Below are 17,172 nucleotides of genomic sequence, written 5' to 3'. Positions count from 1 at the left end.
ATTTCATTAAGGGATATTCACAGACAAAATCTGACAGTGTTTTCTGATTGTAATCATGGAGTTTTGACTAGTTCCCGGTACCTGGAATAAGCTGGGCAACAGGAGTCCATGGAACTCTGCTGCAGGACGAAATTTGGCCAAAGGAGGCACAGGGCCTTTGACAGTGTTCAGCAGAAGAGGTTTGCAGGTAATCAGGGGCGGATGACATTGGGAAGCATGTGATCTCATTTCTGGAGCAAGGGCCTAGGGTCAAATACAGGAGATACAGGGTTCTCTTGTATAGACAGCTCCCAGTCGTTCCTGGGGAGACTGCACTCACACCGTGTGTCATCACATAGCAGTTAATTTCTGATGTAGAAAAGTAAAGGTTGACATCTTGCCAGGAAGAACTCTGTGTTTTGCAGGATACTCTTGGCCCGCAGCCATTGCCCTGCTCTAAGTCCATCCCTTTCAGTGAAGCCCGAGCTACAAACCTCCTGAGTCACTCAGGGTTCATGCACGTCAAGTTCATTCACTGAGCAGGTTAGGACAAAAAAGTAGGCAAAGACTGAAATAACAGAGCCCGAATCTGCAGACTTGCCAGGAACAGGATCCAGCCTTGTTAGTCCAACTGCCTCTTTCCCAAGGGAGGCAGTGCAACTTGGGCACTTGTGACGGTTAGACACATGCCAGACCTTACTGAAGTTGGAGTGCATGACTTTTGCCTATGCAACTCCCTGGTATAGCTAGTGGATGTTCCACTTCCCTTCAAGCCACAGGACTTTCTTTCTCCTTGGACACCAAACTTGCCCAGGAAATTGTGTTCGGAACATTATCTAGAACTTCATTCACTTCTCATCTGAGATGAAGAACTTTCGCCTTCGCTGTATCCTTTTCAATTCCCATACACTTCTAAGTTTGCGTTCACTGTGACACATTCAGTGCCAGAGTCTGGCAACAGTTCTCTCACATTTTAATTGTGGAGTTGTGCCAAGTTCCCATAACTTTGGAAAAGATTTTGGAACAGGTGTCCTTGGGGGGTTGGCCGGATATGCCTTGGCAGCAGATAACAGTGAATGTATAAGGACTAAAAGCTCTAACCAAAAGACATAAAGTATCAGAACTGATTAAAAAAAAGAACAAGACCCATCTATTTGCTGTCTACAAGAGACTGATTTTAGACCTGAGGACACCTGCAGATTGAAAGTGAGGGGATGGAGAACTATCTATAATGCTACTGGAAGTCAAAAGAAAGCTGGAGTAACCATACTTATATCAGACAAACTAGACTTTAAGTTAAAGGCTGTAACAAGAGATTAAGAAGGGCATTATATAATAATTACAGGGCCTATCCATCAGGAAGAGCTAACAATTATAAATGTCCACGTGCCGAATACGGGAGCCCCCAAGTATATAAAATAATTAGTCACAAACGTAAGCAACCTTATTGATAATTGCAGGGGACTTTAATACCCCACTTACAATAATGGATACATCATCTAGACACAGAATAAAGAAACAAGGGCCCTGAGTAATACATTGAATCAGATGGACTTGACAGATATATTTAGAACTCTGCATCCCAAAGCAACAGAATATACTTGCTTCTCGATTGCACATGGAACATTCTCCAAGATAGATCACATACTGGGTCACAAAACAGCCCTTACTAAGTATAAAAGAATTGAGATCATACCATGCACACTTTCAGACCACAAGGCTATGAAACTTGATATCAACCACAGGAAAAAGTCTGGAAAACCTCCAAATGCATGGAGGTTAAAGGACATCCTACTAAATGATGAATGGGTCAACCAGACAATTAGAGAAGAAATTAAAAAATATATGGAAACAAATGAACATGAAACCACAACAATCCAAACCCTTTGGGATGCAGCAAAGGCAGTCCTGAGAGGAAAATACATTGCAATCCAGGCCTTTCTCAAGAAACACGAAAAATCCCAAATAAGAAATCTAACAGCACACCTAAAAGAACTAGAAGCAGAACAGCAAAGAAACTGCAAACCCAGCAGAAGAGAAATAATAAAGATCAGAGCACAAATAAACAATATAGAATTCAAAACAAAACAAAACAAAAACCCCACAGGAACAGATCAATGAAACTGAGTTGGTTTTTGAAAAAATAAACAAAATTGATAAACCTCTAGCCAGGCTTCTGAGAAAGAAAAGAGAGAGGATCCAAATAGATAAAATCACAAATAAAAAATGGATTTATTACAACCAATCCCTCATAATTACAACCAATTATCAGGGAATACTATGAAAAACTATATATCAACAAACTGGACAAACTGGAAGAAAAGGACAAATTCCTAAACACGCACACCACGCACTACCGAAACTCAAACAGGAAGAAATAGAAAATATGAACAGACCCATAACTAGTGAAGAAATTGAATCAGTTATCAAAAATCTTCCAACAAATAAGAGTCCTGGACCAGATGGCTTCCCAGAGGAATTCTACAAGACATTTAAAAGCAAAGTTAATACCTATCCTTCTCAAGCTATTCCAAAAAATAGAAATGGAAGGAAAATGTCTAGACTCCATGTAAAAAGCCAGCATTACTTTGATTCCCAAACACCAGAGACCCAACAAAAAAGGAGAACTACAGGCCAATGTCCCCGATGAACATGGATGCAAAAATGTTCAACAAGATACCAGGAAATCAAATTCAACAGCATATAAAAAGAATTATTCATCATGATCAAGTGGGATTCATTCCTGGGCTGCAGGGCTCGTTCAATATTCACAAATCATTCAATGTGATATATTACATTAATAAAAGAAAAGAACCATATGATCCTGTCAATCGATGCAGAAAAAGCATTTGACAAAATACAGCATCCTTTCTTAATAAAGACCCTCGAGAAAATCAGGATAGAAGGAACATACTTAAACATCGTAAAAGCCATTTATGAAAAGCCCACAGTTAATATCATCCTTCATGTGGAAAAACAGAGCTTTCCCTTGAGATCAGGAACACGACAGGAAAGTCCACTCTCACTGCTATTGTTTAACACAGTGTTGGAAGTCCTAGGGTCAACAATCAGACAACAAAATGAAATAAAAGGCATCAAAATCAGCAAAGAGGAAGTCAAACTTTCACTTTTTGCATACGACATGATGCTCTACATGGAAAACCCGACAGACTCCACTAAAAGTCTGCTAGAACTGATCCATGAATTCAGCAAAGTCTCAGGGTACAAAATCAATGTCCAGATATCAGTGCATTTTTATACACCAATAATGAAGCAACAGAAAGAGAAATAAAGAAACTGATCCCATTTACAATTGTACCAAGAACCATAAAATACCTAGGAATAAACCTAACCGAAGATGTAAAAGATCTGTATGTGGAAAACTATAGAAAGCTTATGAAGGAAATTGAAAAAGACACAAAGAAATGGAAAAACATTCCATGCTCACAGATTGGAAGAATAAACATTGTTAAAATGCCAAAACTACCCAAAGCAATCTACACATTCAATGCAATCCCAATCAATATTTCACGGGCGCTCTCCTCAAGGCTAGAACAAACACTCCTAAAATTTGTGTGGAACCACAAAAGCCCCTAAATAGCCGAAGTAATATTGAAGAAGAAAACCGAAGTGGGAGACATCACAATCCCAGACTTTAGCCTGTACTATAAAGCTGTAATCACCAAGACAGTATAGTATTGGCAAAAAGCAGACACATAGGCCAATGGAATAGAGACCCCAGAATTGGACCCACAAATGTATGGCCAACTAAGATTTGACAAAGCAAGGAAGAGTATCCAATGGAAAAAAAGTACCTTCAACAAATGTTGCTGGGAAAACCGGACAGCAATACGCAGAAGAATGAAACTAGACCACTTTCTTACACCATACACAAAAATAAACTCAAAATGGATGGAAGACCTGAATGTGAGACAGGAAACCATCAAAATCCTAGAGGAGAAAGCAGACAACAACCTCTTTGACCTCAGCCACAGCGATTTCTTCACACATCTTCAAAGGCAAGGGAATTAAAAGCAAAATGAACTATTGGGACCTCATCAAGATAAAAAGCTTCTGCACTGCGAAGGAAAGAATCAATGAAACTAAAAGGCAACCAAGGGAATAGGAAAAGATATTTGCAAATGACATATCAGACAAAGGGCTAGTATCCAAAATCTATAAAAAACTCACCAAACACCACACCCGAAAAATAATCCAGTGAAGAAATGGGCAGAAATGTGTGGCCAACCAAAACACTAGTTTATTTGAAGGTTCCCAGGGAGAATGCTTGTAGATAGGCCATGCCAGTGGTTAGGGGCAGATCCCACCTCCCATGTGCGACAAGAGAAAGGGAAGGCAGATACCTATTTTCTAGATTTGACCAATGCCCATTTGAAATGCAGGACCATGACTCACCTCATGGTGATTCCGATCCCATTGCTGCTTTTCTAACTTCTCCTCAGTTCACACACCAAGACCAACGTTCAAGACCAACCATACCAACCAAGGTCCAAGGATTGGAGTGAAGAACCAGGCCTTTCCTGAGTCAATGTAGAGCTCTCAGAGTCAGATTCCTGACAGGACAGCTAGCACGCCTGTCCCTGAGCCCTCGATGCCTAGCAGGCCACACTATCGTGGGAATGGGTAGACACATGAACCCCAGACCCTCATTGCCTGAGATACCCTCATTTGGAATAAAAGACAGTGAATGTGCACAGTGAACCGATCAGCACACAAAAAGCCTTTTGAATCAATGGTGCACCATAGCCTCGTTCAACCCTATTGATCATCACAGGAAAGCATATTCTTCATGACTGAGAATAACTGCTGCCCCTATCTCCCGACATGATGTGCAAAAGGACAAGAGAAGCCAAAGCTTCCCTCTATTTCTTAAGAGATAATGTGGGTCTCTTGCTCACAAGGCTCCAAGGGGCATCCTTTGAGGTACTCCTTTAGCCAACCCAACAAGGGTTCTTCTGATGCCTTAGCGAGCCAGCGTGCTAATATATTGTGCTGATCACACTGTTCTAAACATTACCCGATCTCCTTTAATGAAGAACTCTGGCCCTCGGTGTACCAAGTTTCATGACATTGCTTTCTTCACCACGGTTCCTCTTGGGATCCCCACAAATTCAGTTGCCCAGAGTCATAGCACTGGCTCCCAAATGTGCAATGTGGACTAGCCCTTGTGTCTGTGGGACAGGTTGAGTAAAAAGGGGCCCTGGCATTTTGGTTTCAGGATTCCGTGGACATCCAGAGCCTTAGGCCATTCGAAGGGGTCCAGCTGAGAACTGTTTCTGTGGAGGCTGAGCCACATGTAACTGAGGGAAGCTGGCCTCGATGCCCATAAAAAATTAAGTTTAACATGCCCTTGCAAATGGATCACATTCCCATTGGATGGAAATGGTGAACGTACATTGGTCTACTGGAGCCATTCCCTTTCCTTCTTGTCATTCTGACTCAGTCTGTGTTCACCCTTCTGAGCCATGGAGCTGGCACTGACACAGAGGGCACCAAAGGATGAGGTTTTGTTGCCCACTCAGTCCCTCGCTCAGTGACATCCATGAGCAAGGCATATCCGAAAGGAGAATAGCCCTCCAATTCCTGGGCTTGGTGATTGGCTGTTTGTAGCAAGGGGTGGGGGAGGCTAGCCAGCTTGCCTCATTGTTCTGCCTGATGGAGGAGCCTTCCTTCTGAAAAGCAGACAGTTCACACAGGAGTGGGAGTCTCCAGAAGCTGGTCAGCACAAGAAGAGCCCTTTACAGGAAGAGGGCCCCAAATGCCCCTTTCCACACTTTGGAGGAAGACCTGGGAGCCTTTGACTACAGCACTGTCACTGCTTACTCCATTCAATGATTGGAAATGTGAGAAAAGCAAAGTCCAGGACTCTCTAGGTCCTTCTGAAGGAAGAACGCAGGCCTGTTGCTCCCATGGTCCGAGATGCGGACGCTAGATGGCGATGTTGCCTAAGGCTTCTAGTGTTTCTTCTTTTTCCCATAGCCAGGTTGCCAGGAGCTGGTGCTGGACCCTTCTCCACATAATTCCCCTTTCAATCTCTGAAGACCTCTGACCCTCCTTATCCACCGTAATACATCTTTGCTCTCTTGTAGAAACAAGGTTCTTCCCACAATCTGTTCAGAGTCAGTGTCTCATGGTCGTATCCTCTGCCTTCCACCCGGAGTCTGACTCAGTCCTTGAGACTGTGAGAGAGATTTTGGCCACAGGGCTCCATCTTCAGTAATTCATTAGATTCCAGAAGTATGTGGCTCTCGATAGGCCCAGGAATTTTTAGTTGCCCAGTACGGATGTTTGTGTGAAGACTGTGCCAGAGATTTGGGCAGGGAGCTGGCCTCCTTTTTGCCAAGGGCCAATGAAGGAAGATACCTTCTTTCCAAGTGGGTCTCAATTACCACCAAAAATGTCAGGCTTGGGGCACCACTTGGGTCCATTTCCTTCCCCTATCTTTATTTCTGACTTTATTTCCCCTTTAAAAGCCACGGAGCCATCAGTCACTCAGCTGGCACCCCTGGGTAGGCATCAAATTACCACTCTGCTTCTGTGCTCAGGGAGAGCTCTCAGGCTCTGATCTGACAAAGGAAAGATGGCCTTCAGACCCTGAGTGCTGGTTGCTTGGCTTGCTGGGGTATGGGAGGTGAGGGGGAGCCACCTTCCTCCCTGAGTTGGGTGATTGATTTGCCTTCATTCCAGGAAGCACACAGTTTGTACATGGGCAGTATGGACCAGGCCATGGTCAGTACAGGAAGAGTCTTGTCCAGCAATAGGGAACCAAGTCCTTGTTCCAGACTCCTGAGCAAGAGCCAGTAGAACCCAATAGCGACACCTCCAGTACTGCTGCCTCCGTCAACTGCTACAAAAAGTTGGAGGGACAGACATAGCCAGAAATCTCTGGCTCCAATAGAATGAATGGAGGTTTCTTACTGACAGGGCTTTCAGTGTGCCCTTTCAGAGGGTGCCCTTTTCCTAAGCTCATGGGCATTTCTATTTCCAGATACAAGCAGCTTGATAGGAGACTGTGCTGGGTACTTCATTCTCAGCATTCTCCAAATTTCAAGTGTGATGAAGGACTCAGAATCTGTGTCTCCATTTCGACCACTTAGCCTTTTTCGTCCAAAGGGTTTCTGCATGGACTTTATGCAGAGCCAGTGTCTTAGAGTAATATCCTTTTCTTTCAGCTTGGGACTTTGGCGGTGTCCGTTGGATGGTGATATAGGTCTTCCTTTGTGGCCACCCCCACACCTAATGTGTGTAAAGATACCCAGGGAGAGTGCTTGAGGGTAGTCGAAGCCAGTGGTTAGGGGAGGATCCTGCCTCCTGTGTGGGAGAAGAAGAAGGGATGATAGACATGTGCCCCTCTTTGATTTGACCCATGCCGATTGGGGTGCAGAACTTGGACTCAACTTCCTATCCCGTTGCTGCTTTTCTCACCTGGTCACAGTCACCCACCAAGACCGAGGGGCTGCCCTGTCCACAACCAAATTCCAAGGATTGGAGGTGAGTTTCCAGTACTTCCCGAGTCAATAGAGGGCTCTCAGAGTCTGATGTCCCAGAGGTCAGCTGACACTCTGCCCCGTAGCTCTTGTTGCTGAGCAGGGTATTATAGCAAGAGTAAGGAATTGCTCTTCCTTGGCAACAAGGTTCTCCCTGGAATCTTGTCAGAGTCAGTGTCTCAGAGTTATGTCTCTTCTTATTCAGTGAGGAGTCTGGTACAATCCTGGTGAGGGTGTGAGGGGTTTGGCCACGGAGGCCGTGGGCATTGGGTTTCAGACTTTGTGGACATCACCAGGCCTAGGGCATCTAGCACTGCAGGTGTCCAGTGGAGAACGCTTGTGTGTAGGCAAGCCCGAGGTTTGAGGAAGGGAGCCGGCCTCCTGTCTGGATCGAGACTGAATTCAGAAAGAGATCTCTTTCCTAGATGGGCACCACTCCCTTTGGAGATGCAGAACTTTGGCACTGCTGGCTCGCACTCATCCCCATGCCATCGCTGCTTTTCTAGTTAGGTCTCTGTTCACATTCCAGGAACATGGGGCTGTCACTTACACAGCCATGGCTGTATGAATGTTGCCAGTTTCCCAGTCAGTTGCTGAGGAAATTGAAGGCTCTCTGGGTCTAATATCCCAAAGAAAACCCGGCCCTCCCATCCCAGAGCCCATGGTGCTGATTAGCTGGCTAGGGAATGCACGAGCACGGGTAGCCAGTTGGCCTCCCTCCCCTCACTAATGGCGACCCCCTTCCTTTGGAAGGACAGCAGGTTTTCGTGTGGGCGGGATGCTCCAGGATCTGGTCAGTACAGAAAGTATCTTTGGATGGAATACCGCACCAAGTCCCACTTCCAAATACTTGCTCATCTGCCAAGAGCACAACGCTGCTACAGCTGTATCACTGCTGCCCCTCTGGACTGATGGCAAGGACAGGACACCAACCCAGAGCCAGGTCTTTCCCTCTGATGCTGAAGGAAGAATCTGGGCAGGCTTCTTGCGGTCAGGGCTTTCGGGTGGAACTTACAGATGGTACCATTTGCCAAAGCCTACAGATGTTTCTCATTCCCGAGGTGTCAGTCAGCGAGCTGAGGAAGTTTGTGCTAGTCACGTCACTCTCCACTTGATCTCATTCTTATCCCTGATGCAGAACTCTGGCCCTTCCTCTATCCATTTTCACCCCTTTGCTCTGTTTTCACTCTGAGCCCTCCCTGGGCTCCATTCCATGTAGGTGTCTTAGAGTCATACCCTGGGCCCCCAACTGGGGATTCGGGTCCATTCCCTGTGACTGTGGCACATGTTTGACCAAAGGGCCCTTGGCTCTTCAGCAGGATAGTCCTTCCTGTATGATGGTTTGTCTCTGCGTAAGACTCTCAGGACTCAGAGTTCTGGCCAAGTAGGCCTGTAGTTTTGTGTTTGTTTTTGTTTTGCCACAGGGACAGACCCTCAGACCCTCTCAGGCTTTCAAGCATCTTGAAAAGACAAGAATAAGTATAAAATGGGAAGTCGTTGCAATATGTGAAGGACAATCAGGGCAAGATCGATTTATTGCAAACCAGTGCAACCTTCATGATATGTGAACAGGCAAGGCAACCCTGGTCTAGTATCTCCCTCTGCATTTCTTCCGGGCATATTGCACACTGGCCAACATCTTGACTCAGTTTATCCTCATTATGGGTTATTCCTGGCTTGTTCAACACATCACATCATGCCTAGCCCTTTCATGTGAGGGTACATGTGTGGGAGCACATTAGTCCTCCAACGTGGGATGGGAGAAGTGAACTGGTATGGAGGCAAAGGCCAGGTGCTGCCCTCGTGGGTTCCACCCTATCTGCCAGTCCCTGCCTGCTGCCATTGTTTTGGGGGCTCTTGTCAACCTCGTCTTGCCAGCCAGAACTGTTACCCTTGCTGCTGTTGAGTATGCTGAAGGAGGACAGGGCTGCACAGGCCAATACCATGGTTGCCACACCATGACCACAGGGTGGCTTTGCAGGGCCACTGAAGCACCTATGGCACTGCCTAATGCACAGGGCTGTTCATGCCTTGGCACCTGACCTAGAAACCTCCTTGTGGTCGTGCCCTGCACCCAGCACTGCCTGTGATCCTGCTGGCCCCTCTGCCCCAGCTGGAAGGAAGGTAAATCCATGTCTGAGTAAGTGCAAGTGCTGCCATTAGCAGTGGGTGGGCTGCTTTGCTTGGTGCCCACCTTCCATATGCACAGGCTTCTGTGAAAACCTATCCCTGGGCACTGGCTGAGTAAGTGACTTCTAAGTCTCAATGGGGACAATGTTAGACCTAGGGCCAAGGCCAGGGAGTGGCCATAAGGAGGGCCAAAGATCAATATTGCCAGTGGCACTAGGATCAATCTGGTAAGGGGCTATGCAACTTCACGTCCCCTCAACTAAGAAAGGAGGCCAGTTCCTTTCCCAGCCCTCTGGCCCAGTTGAATTGCAAACATTCCCTTCTGGGCCCTTCCAGTGCCCTAGGCCTCTGAATGCCTGCGTGGTTTTGACACCCACCTGCCAGGGGCCCTGTGGCGAAACCTGCAGAGTCTCAACAGGATCCCCAACAGAATGCCGAGGATATTCTGCTGAGAGACGACATGCAATGGACCCCAGAGAGGACCTGGTTTGGAAACAGAGCAAAAGGGTGAAAATGGATCCATGGAGGGCCAGAGTTCTTCATTAGGGATGAGAATGGGATGATGTGGAGAATGAAGTGACTAGTGCCATTTTCTAGCAAGCTGGCTGTCTCAGGAAGAAGCAACACCAGTGGCCTTTGGTGAAGGGAGGCCCCTACAGGCTACACCTGGGAGGCCTGTCAGCAAGGGGACTGCAGTCTTCCCTCAGAAAGAGACAGAAAGCCCTGCCTTTGGGTGTGTTTCTTGCCCTTTCCCAGTAGTAGACAGGGGCGGCAGGGACTCAGCTGTGCCTGATGATCAAGTGGTTAGACCCCAGCCTGGTGCAGTATTCCTTTCAAAGTCCCTTTGTGCCCTGACCAGGACCTGGAGCACGGTGCACATGCACGAATCATCTACTCTGCAGGATGAAGGCATCTCTGTCAGCCAGGGGAGGGAGGCCAGCTGGCTACCCATCCCTGCAATGACTCCAGCTGACTAAGCACCAAGCCCCCAGCAACAGAGAGGCCTGCTTTCCTCTGGGATTCCAGACACTGAGAGCTGTCCATTGGCTCAGGAACTGACTGGGCATGCCACACCAATGTGTGCACCCGGGCTGTGCACCTGACACAGCCCGATGGGTCCTGGAATCTTCCTGTTGAAACACAGGACGTTCTTCTGAGGCTCTTGCTCCTCATGGCTCCCAGGTAGCCCCAATTTGAACAGAGAGCAATCAAATGCAAATGGGCACTTGGAGGACTAAAGTTCTTCCTTACAGAACAGAATGGGCTAAAGTTAGAATGAAGTGCCTACTCTGGTCTCCTGGCAGGCTAGCTGTCCGGGGTGTAAGAGGCACTTGAGGGCTGGTGTCAAAGGAAACCTCCATGGGCTACACCTGAGAGTGATATTCTGCCGTAGCTGTGTACTCTTCCCTCAGAAACAGAGGGGAAAGGGGTTTGGGTGGTTTCTCCTGTCCTTCCTATCAGGGAATAGATGCAGCATTGATTCAGAGCCAGGGCTTCCCGTTGCCAGCAGGTGATCAAGTGTTTGCAACCTGGACCTGATGCAGTAGATCTTGAAAGGGCCCTCCCTTTCTGTGCTGACCAGGTCCCGAGCCCTAATGTGCATATGGGAGTCATCGGTGACACAGAATGAAGGCATCTCTGCACTTCACTGCACTCACCAGAGCTGGCCATGTACCAAGCACTCAGGGACAAGAAGACCATCCTTCCTCTGATATAAAGGTACTGTTTGCTCTTACGGAGCACAGGACCGGAGCACAGGAAGTTTAGCACCAATCTTTGGGCTCTGCTTGTGTGAAGTGAGTGGAAGCCCAGTTGTCCCTGAATGTGACCCAAGAATTAGGAAACAGCGAATTGGTGGGGATGGCTACAAGGGAGGCCAAGGCTCTACATTACACATGGGACTTAGGTTATGCTGCTGTGCACATCTATCTTCTTTCTCCCAGCTGCATGTGTAAGGCCAGTCCCTCCCTAAACCTCTGGGACTGCCTACACGCATCCAGCCATACACAGCTTGGCACCTTCCTATGCCCTAGGCCTCATTGTGCACAGAGTTCTAACGGGATATTAGAAGGTGTCCTGTTGCCAGTTTATTCAGAGTCCCCAGGACTCAGCCAGAGCCCCCAGTTTAAAGTGGAGGATATTGCTCTGAGACACGGACTCTGAATGGACTCCAGTGAGACCCTAGTTTGAAAAAACAAAGAGCAAAATGATGGAAATAAATACACAGAGAGCAAAAATGCTTCATTATAAATGAAAGCAGGATGAAGCTGAGAAGGGAGTGCCTAGCACAATCTCCCAAGAAGCTAAGCGTTGTCTGTAGTAAGAAACACCTGTGGGCTGGGGCAAAGGGAACCATCCATTGCCTACACCTGGGTGCCCGGTTGGCACGAAGCCTACACTTTTTGTTCAGAAAGAGAAGGAAGGCTTCTTACCTGGGCTCCTTTGAATGCCCTACCCCTGAGGGCAAGGAAAGAGCAGTGATTCAGTGGTAGCAGGTCCGAGATCCCATTGAGGCTCTAGGTTTTGTAACCAAGTCACGATCCAGTATTCCCTGTGAGGGCTTTTTTTTTTTTTTTTTTTTTTTTTTGAATTGAATCATCCTGCAGTCCACTGTGCATGCCTGACCCATCTGCCTTAGAGAATGAAGATATTTCAGTCAGCCAGGGGAGGGAGGCAAGCTCCATGACAGAGATTACCAGGGCCAGTCAAGCAACAAGGGCTCATGGACAAGAAGGTAAATGTTCCCTGGGATAAAGTAACTGATTGCCTCACATAGCACAGGCCCAGAGTGGTAGTTCATCAGAAACTGTTGGCTGTGTGGCTGACAGACCAATTCCTCCTGTTTGTGACCCATGACCTAGTTATGAAAACAGAAAATGGATGGGGATGGCTATAAGGAAGGCCAAGCTTCCTGAGGAGGTTAGGATAAAGCTGGAAATGAAATGTTTAACATAGTTTCTCCTTCAACCAGAAATAAGGCCAGCTCCCTCCCAAACCCTGGCATTTCCTACACATGGACACTCTGCTGGGCACCTTCAAGGGCCCTATGCCTCCCATTGTCCACACACTTCTGAAAGGCACATAATGAGGGGTCCTGTGTCCCAACTATGCCAGAGACATCAGGACTTTGCCAGATTCCCCAACTTAAAGGAAAGGATATTTCTCTGAGACACTGTCTCTGAATTGCACCCAGGGAGAAACGACTTTGCAAACAGTAAAAAGTATTCATTGAAATGGAAATATGGAAGGCAAAAGTGCTTCATTATTGGTGAGAATGATCACAGAGTAGAATGAAGTGTCTAGAAGGACAATTTCCTAGCAATGTCCTGTCTAAGGAGTAAGAAACTCCTGTGGCCAGAGACAAACTAAATCTCTAAAGGGAAACCTCCTGAAAGCCCAGTCTGCAAGAGGTCTCCATATTTCCTTCTGAAAGGGAGGGAAAGCTTCTGGCTTTAGCTGTTTTTCCTGTCCTTCCCTACAGGGGATAGAAGCAGCAGAGATTTGGGGGTAGTAGGTCCATGCCCCAGGCTTTTGCTCAAGTGTTTGGAAACATTCCTGTGGCCCATTAGGTTTTGAATTGCCACTGTATGCACTGACTAGGTCCTGGAACATACCTCGTATGCATGGAATATGTGCTGTTTAGAATCTGAGACCAGGCACTAAGTGCTCTCTGACAGCATGGCAATCTCTCCTGTGTGTTGTCAGAAGAGTAAAAGGGGGTACCTAGGTGACTCAGTCGCTTAATCCTCTGGCTCTTGGTCTTGGCTCATGTCATGATCTCACAGTTTGTGAGTTTGAGTCCCATGTTGGGCTTTGTGCTGACAAATCAGAGTCTGGAGCCTACTTCAGATTCTGTGTGTGTCTCTCAGCCCTTCCCCCTACTTGCACGCTCTCTCTCAAAATTAAATATTTAAAGAATTTGAAAGAGAAAAAGTTGGGGCTCTTGGGTGGTTCAGTTGGTTAAGCATCAGATTATCACTAAAGTCATGATCTCATGGTTTGCAATCTCGACCCCCACATCAGGTTCTCTTTGTCAGCATGGAGCCTGCTTGGGATCATCTGTCACTCTTTCTCTACCCCTCCTTGCCTGCAGACACACTATCTCTCTTTCTCTCTCAAAAATAAAAATAAACACAAAATAAAGAGGAAAAGGGACAGTGTTCCTATGAGAGATGAGAATGGGATAAGTCTGAGGGTGAAATGACTAGTACAATCTCCTGGCAACCTGACTGTCTCAGCAATAAGAAACACATGTGTGCTAGGGCAAAGGGAAACCCCCACTGTTTAAAGTGGGAGCCCACATGGCAAGATGCCTATATTCTTACTTGAAAAAGAGAAAGAAAGCTTTGGGATTTCATTTTTCCCTTCCCATCCTATCAGTGGATAGAGGCAGCAGTGATTCAAGGGCAGTTGGTTTGTGCTCAAGTGTTTAGAACTGGGCTGTGGGGCAGGAGTTCTTGAAAGGTCTCTTTCTGTGCTAAGCAGGTCCTCAATACTGCCCAGGGGTGAACCAACTGCTCTTCAGAGTGAAAGCATCTTTAACAGCCATAAAAGGAGACAGGTTGGTTAACCATCATTTCTTTTATTAACCAGACGAACTCCAAGTACTCCCAGGAAGGCAATCTTTCCTTTGGTGAGATATCAAAAACTGATTGCTCTTGGTTAGCACAGACCAGAGTCAGAGCTCATTAGGAATGGCTGGGCACTCACTATGTGGGGGACAGCCCCATTGCCCTTGTCAGGGACTCAAGACATACTTATCAATACAGCCAGGGAATTGGAATAGCTACACACAGGGCCAAAAGTTTTCATTTCAGCTGAGAATGGGATAAAGCTGAGAATGAACTATCTAGCTCCATGTTCCTCTTGTCCCAGAAGTGAAGATAGCTCCCTCCTGACACCTCTGACCCTGACTACACACCAGCATTCCTGCTGGGCACCTTGAAATGCCCTGGGCTTATCTTTGTCCACAGAGTACTGAGAGGCCATTTTTGAGGGACCCTGTGGCCCAGCATATCCCCGAGTGACAAGAACTTGGCCAGACTCCCTAGTTCAAAGTAGAGGAAATGGCTCTGAGACACTTTGCCTCAAGGGACAACAGGGAGAACTGAGCCTGAAAAAGCAACAGGGTGGAGGAGAATACACAGAAGTCCAAAGTTCTTTATCAACAGGAGAGAATGGGTTATATCAAAAACTGAAGTGACTAGCACACTCTCCTGGCAAGATGGTTGTCTCAGGAGTAAGAATACTGTGTAGGCTAGGACAAAGGGAAACCTCCTGCATTGTTCCTTCAGAAGGAGAGGGAAAGTTTCTGGCATTGATTTTTTTTTTCCCCTGACCTCTGAGGCAGTCATGCTACACAGTTACCAGTTTCTGGCTTGTGGCTGACCCTCAAGTATTTGGAAAAGTGGCTCTGTTGCACTGGTCCTCAAATGGGCTATTTCTGCACATTCTTCAGGTCCTGAAGAATACTGCAAATGGGTGAACTGTCTGTGCTTCAGATGAAGGCATCTGTAGCAGCCAGTGGTTGGAGTTCTGCTGTCTAACTATTACCACGACAACTCCAGGCTTTCGAGCACCAAGCCATCAGTGACTGTGGTCAGTGCATCCTTTTGTGTATCAGAAACTGAATGCTTTCAGTTAGAATGGGAGCAGCGTGAAAACTTTCCACCAATCCCTGGTTTGTCACTGAGTTATTGACAGACTCACTGTGCCTAGGGGGGACCGAGATATAATTCGACAAAGCACAGAGGATGGGGCACCTGGGTGGCTCAGTCGGTTAAATGGCTGACTCTTGATTTCAGCTCAGGTCATGATCTCATGGTTGTGAAGTCTAGCCCCACATGGGCTTTGTGCTCACAGTGTGGAGTCTGCTTTGGATCCTCTGTGTCCCTCTTTTTGCCCCTACCCCACTCATGCTCTCTCTCTCTCTCTGTGTTTCTCTTTCATCAAAAATGAGAAATGTTTAATAACAAGTTTCAAAAAAAGAAAGAAAATCAGTGATGGAATGGAAATGGCCAAAGTTCTTCCTTTCCTATGAGAAAGGGATCAAGCAGAGAATAGAATGACTAGTATAATCTATTTGAAGCTGGCTGTCTTCCGAATAGGAAGCACATCTGCACTGGGGAAAGGTAAAAACACCACTGGTTTTACCTGGAAGCTAGTCCGGAGGAAACCTTCATCTGGAATTCAAGTGAGAATGGGGTACAACTAAACATGTAATGTATGGCTCAGTGTTTTCTTGTTGCAGAAGGGGGACTGCTTTTCTCCTAACTCCTCTCAACCTGCCTACAGGCAAACATTCCATGCTGGGCCCCTCAAATGCACGAGGTTTCCTGATGTATGTATGGTTATAAAACACATGTGGTGCGAGGCCCCATAGCCCAAAGTATCCCAGAGTCCAGAGAACTTGACCCAAGCCCTCAGTTAAAATGAGCCAGAATTGGTTTTAAAATCTGGCCCCAAATGCCTACCAGAGGAAACCTAGTTTGAAAAAAAAGACCAAAAATGGACATGGATACACAGAGGCCCAAAGTTCTTTCTTACAGAGGAGAATTGGATAAAGCAAAGAATAAAGTGACTAACATAATCTCAAGTGTAAGACACACCAATGGTTTGGGCCCAGGGAAATGTCCATTGACTACACCTGATGCCCCTATCGCAAGAAGTGTTCATCCACAAGGTTGGTAAGCCAGGGATTCTTCTGGCCATTGCCCTTTCTCCTGCCCTTTCCATCAAGTATAGATGCAATATTCCTTCAGTGATTCAAGGTCAGTCTCCCTTCGGACCTTCAAGTGTTTGGAACCAGGCTCTGGTGGAGGAGTCTTTGCCTGGGCTCTTTCTGCACTGACCCATGTCTGGGAGCAAACTGCCCATCTGAGAGCCTTCTGCTTTTCAGAATGAAGGCAGCTCAAGGAGCCCGGTGAGGCACACAATCAGGGCAAACATTCCCATGCCACCTGCAGCCTGTCAAGCACCACACCTTCAGTCCAAGGAGAGCAATATTCTCTTTGTGATGTCAGAAACTGATTGCTCTTGGTTAGCGCAGGCAGTGACGGGGAGCTCTCAATTAATCCTTGGGTGCTTTTTTATGTGAATGACAACTCCATCTCTCCTGTGTGTGACCCAAATCCTCCTTAGAAAATCCTCAAGGGGGGGTGGCACCTGGGTGGCTCAGTCGGCTAAGCGTCCGACTTCGGCTCAGGTCATGATCTTGCGGTCTGTAAGTTCGAGCCCCGCGTCGGGCTCTGTGCTGACAGCTCAGAGCCTGGAGCCTGTTTCAGATTCTGTGTCTCCCTCTGTCTCTGCCCTTCCCCCACTCATGCTCTGTCTCTGTCTCTGTCCCTCTCTCTCTCTGTCAAAAATAAACATTAAAAAAAAATCCTCAAGGGGATGGGAACTTATGGGGGTCCAGAGTTCTTTATTTTTGGAGAGATATAGGATATAACAGAGAATGCGGTACCTAGCTTCTTTTCCCCTTTCTGCAGAACTGAGGCTGGCTCCATCCCCCTCCTCTGTCCCTGTCTACATGCAAATATTCTGTCCTCTGCTGCTT

General features: G+C 46.9%; 1 long non-coding RNA gene across 1 annotated transcript; it reads left to right on the top strand.

The window, feature by feature from the left end:
* The first annotated feature begins 5,335 nt into the window (after window positions 1-5,335).
* Window positions 5,336-15,631, top strand: LOC109261179 (uncharacterized). The gene is made up of 3 exons (XR_008419062.1): window positions 5,336-7,491; window positions 14,100-14,178; window positions 15,076-15,631. It is a non-coding gene; the product is annotated as an uncharacterized LOC109261179 (long non-coding RNA).
* The last annotated feature ends 1,541 nt before the right edge of the window (window positions 15,632-17,172 follow it).

The sequence above is a fragment of the Panthera pardus genome, unplaced genomic scaffold (assembly GCF_024362965.1).
Source record: "Panthera pardus isolate Hobbes unplaced genomic scaffold, ASM2436296v1 HiC_scaffold_344, whole genome shotgun sequence".
NCBI lineage: Eukaryota > Metazoa > Chordata > Mammalia > Carnivora > Felidae > Panthera > Panthera pardus.
Note: the sequence above shows the minus strand (reverse complement) of the source record. Positions and strands in the feature narration are given on the sequence as shown.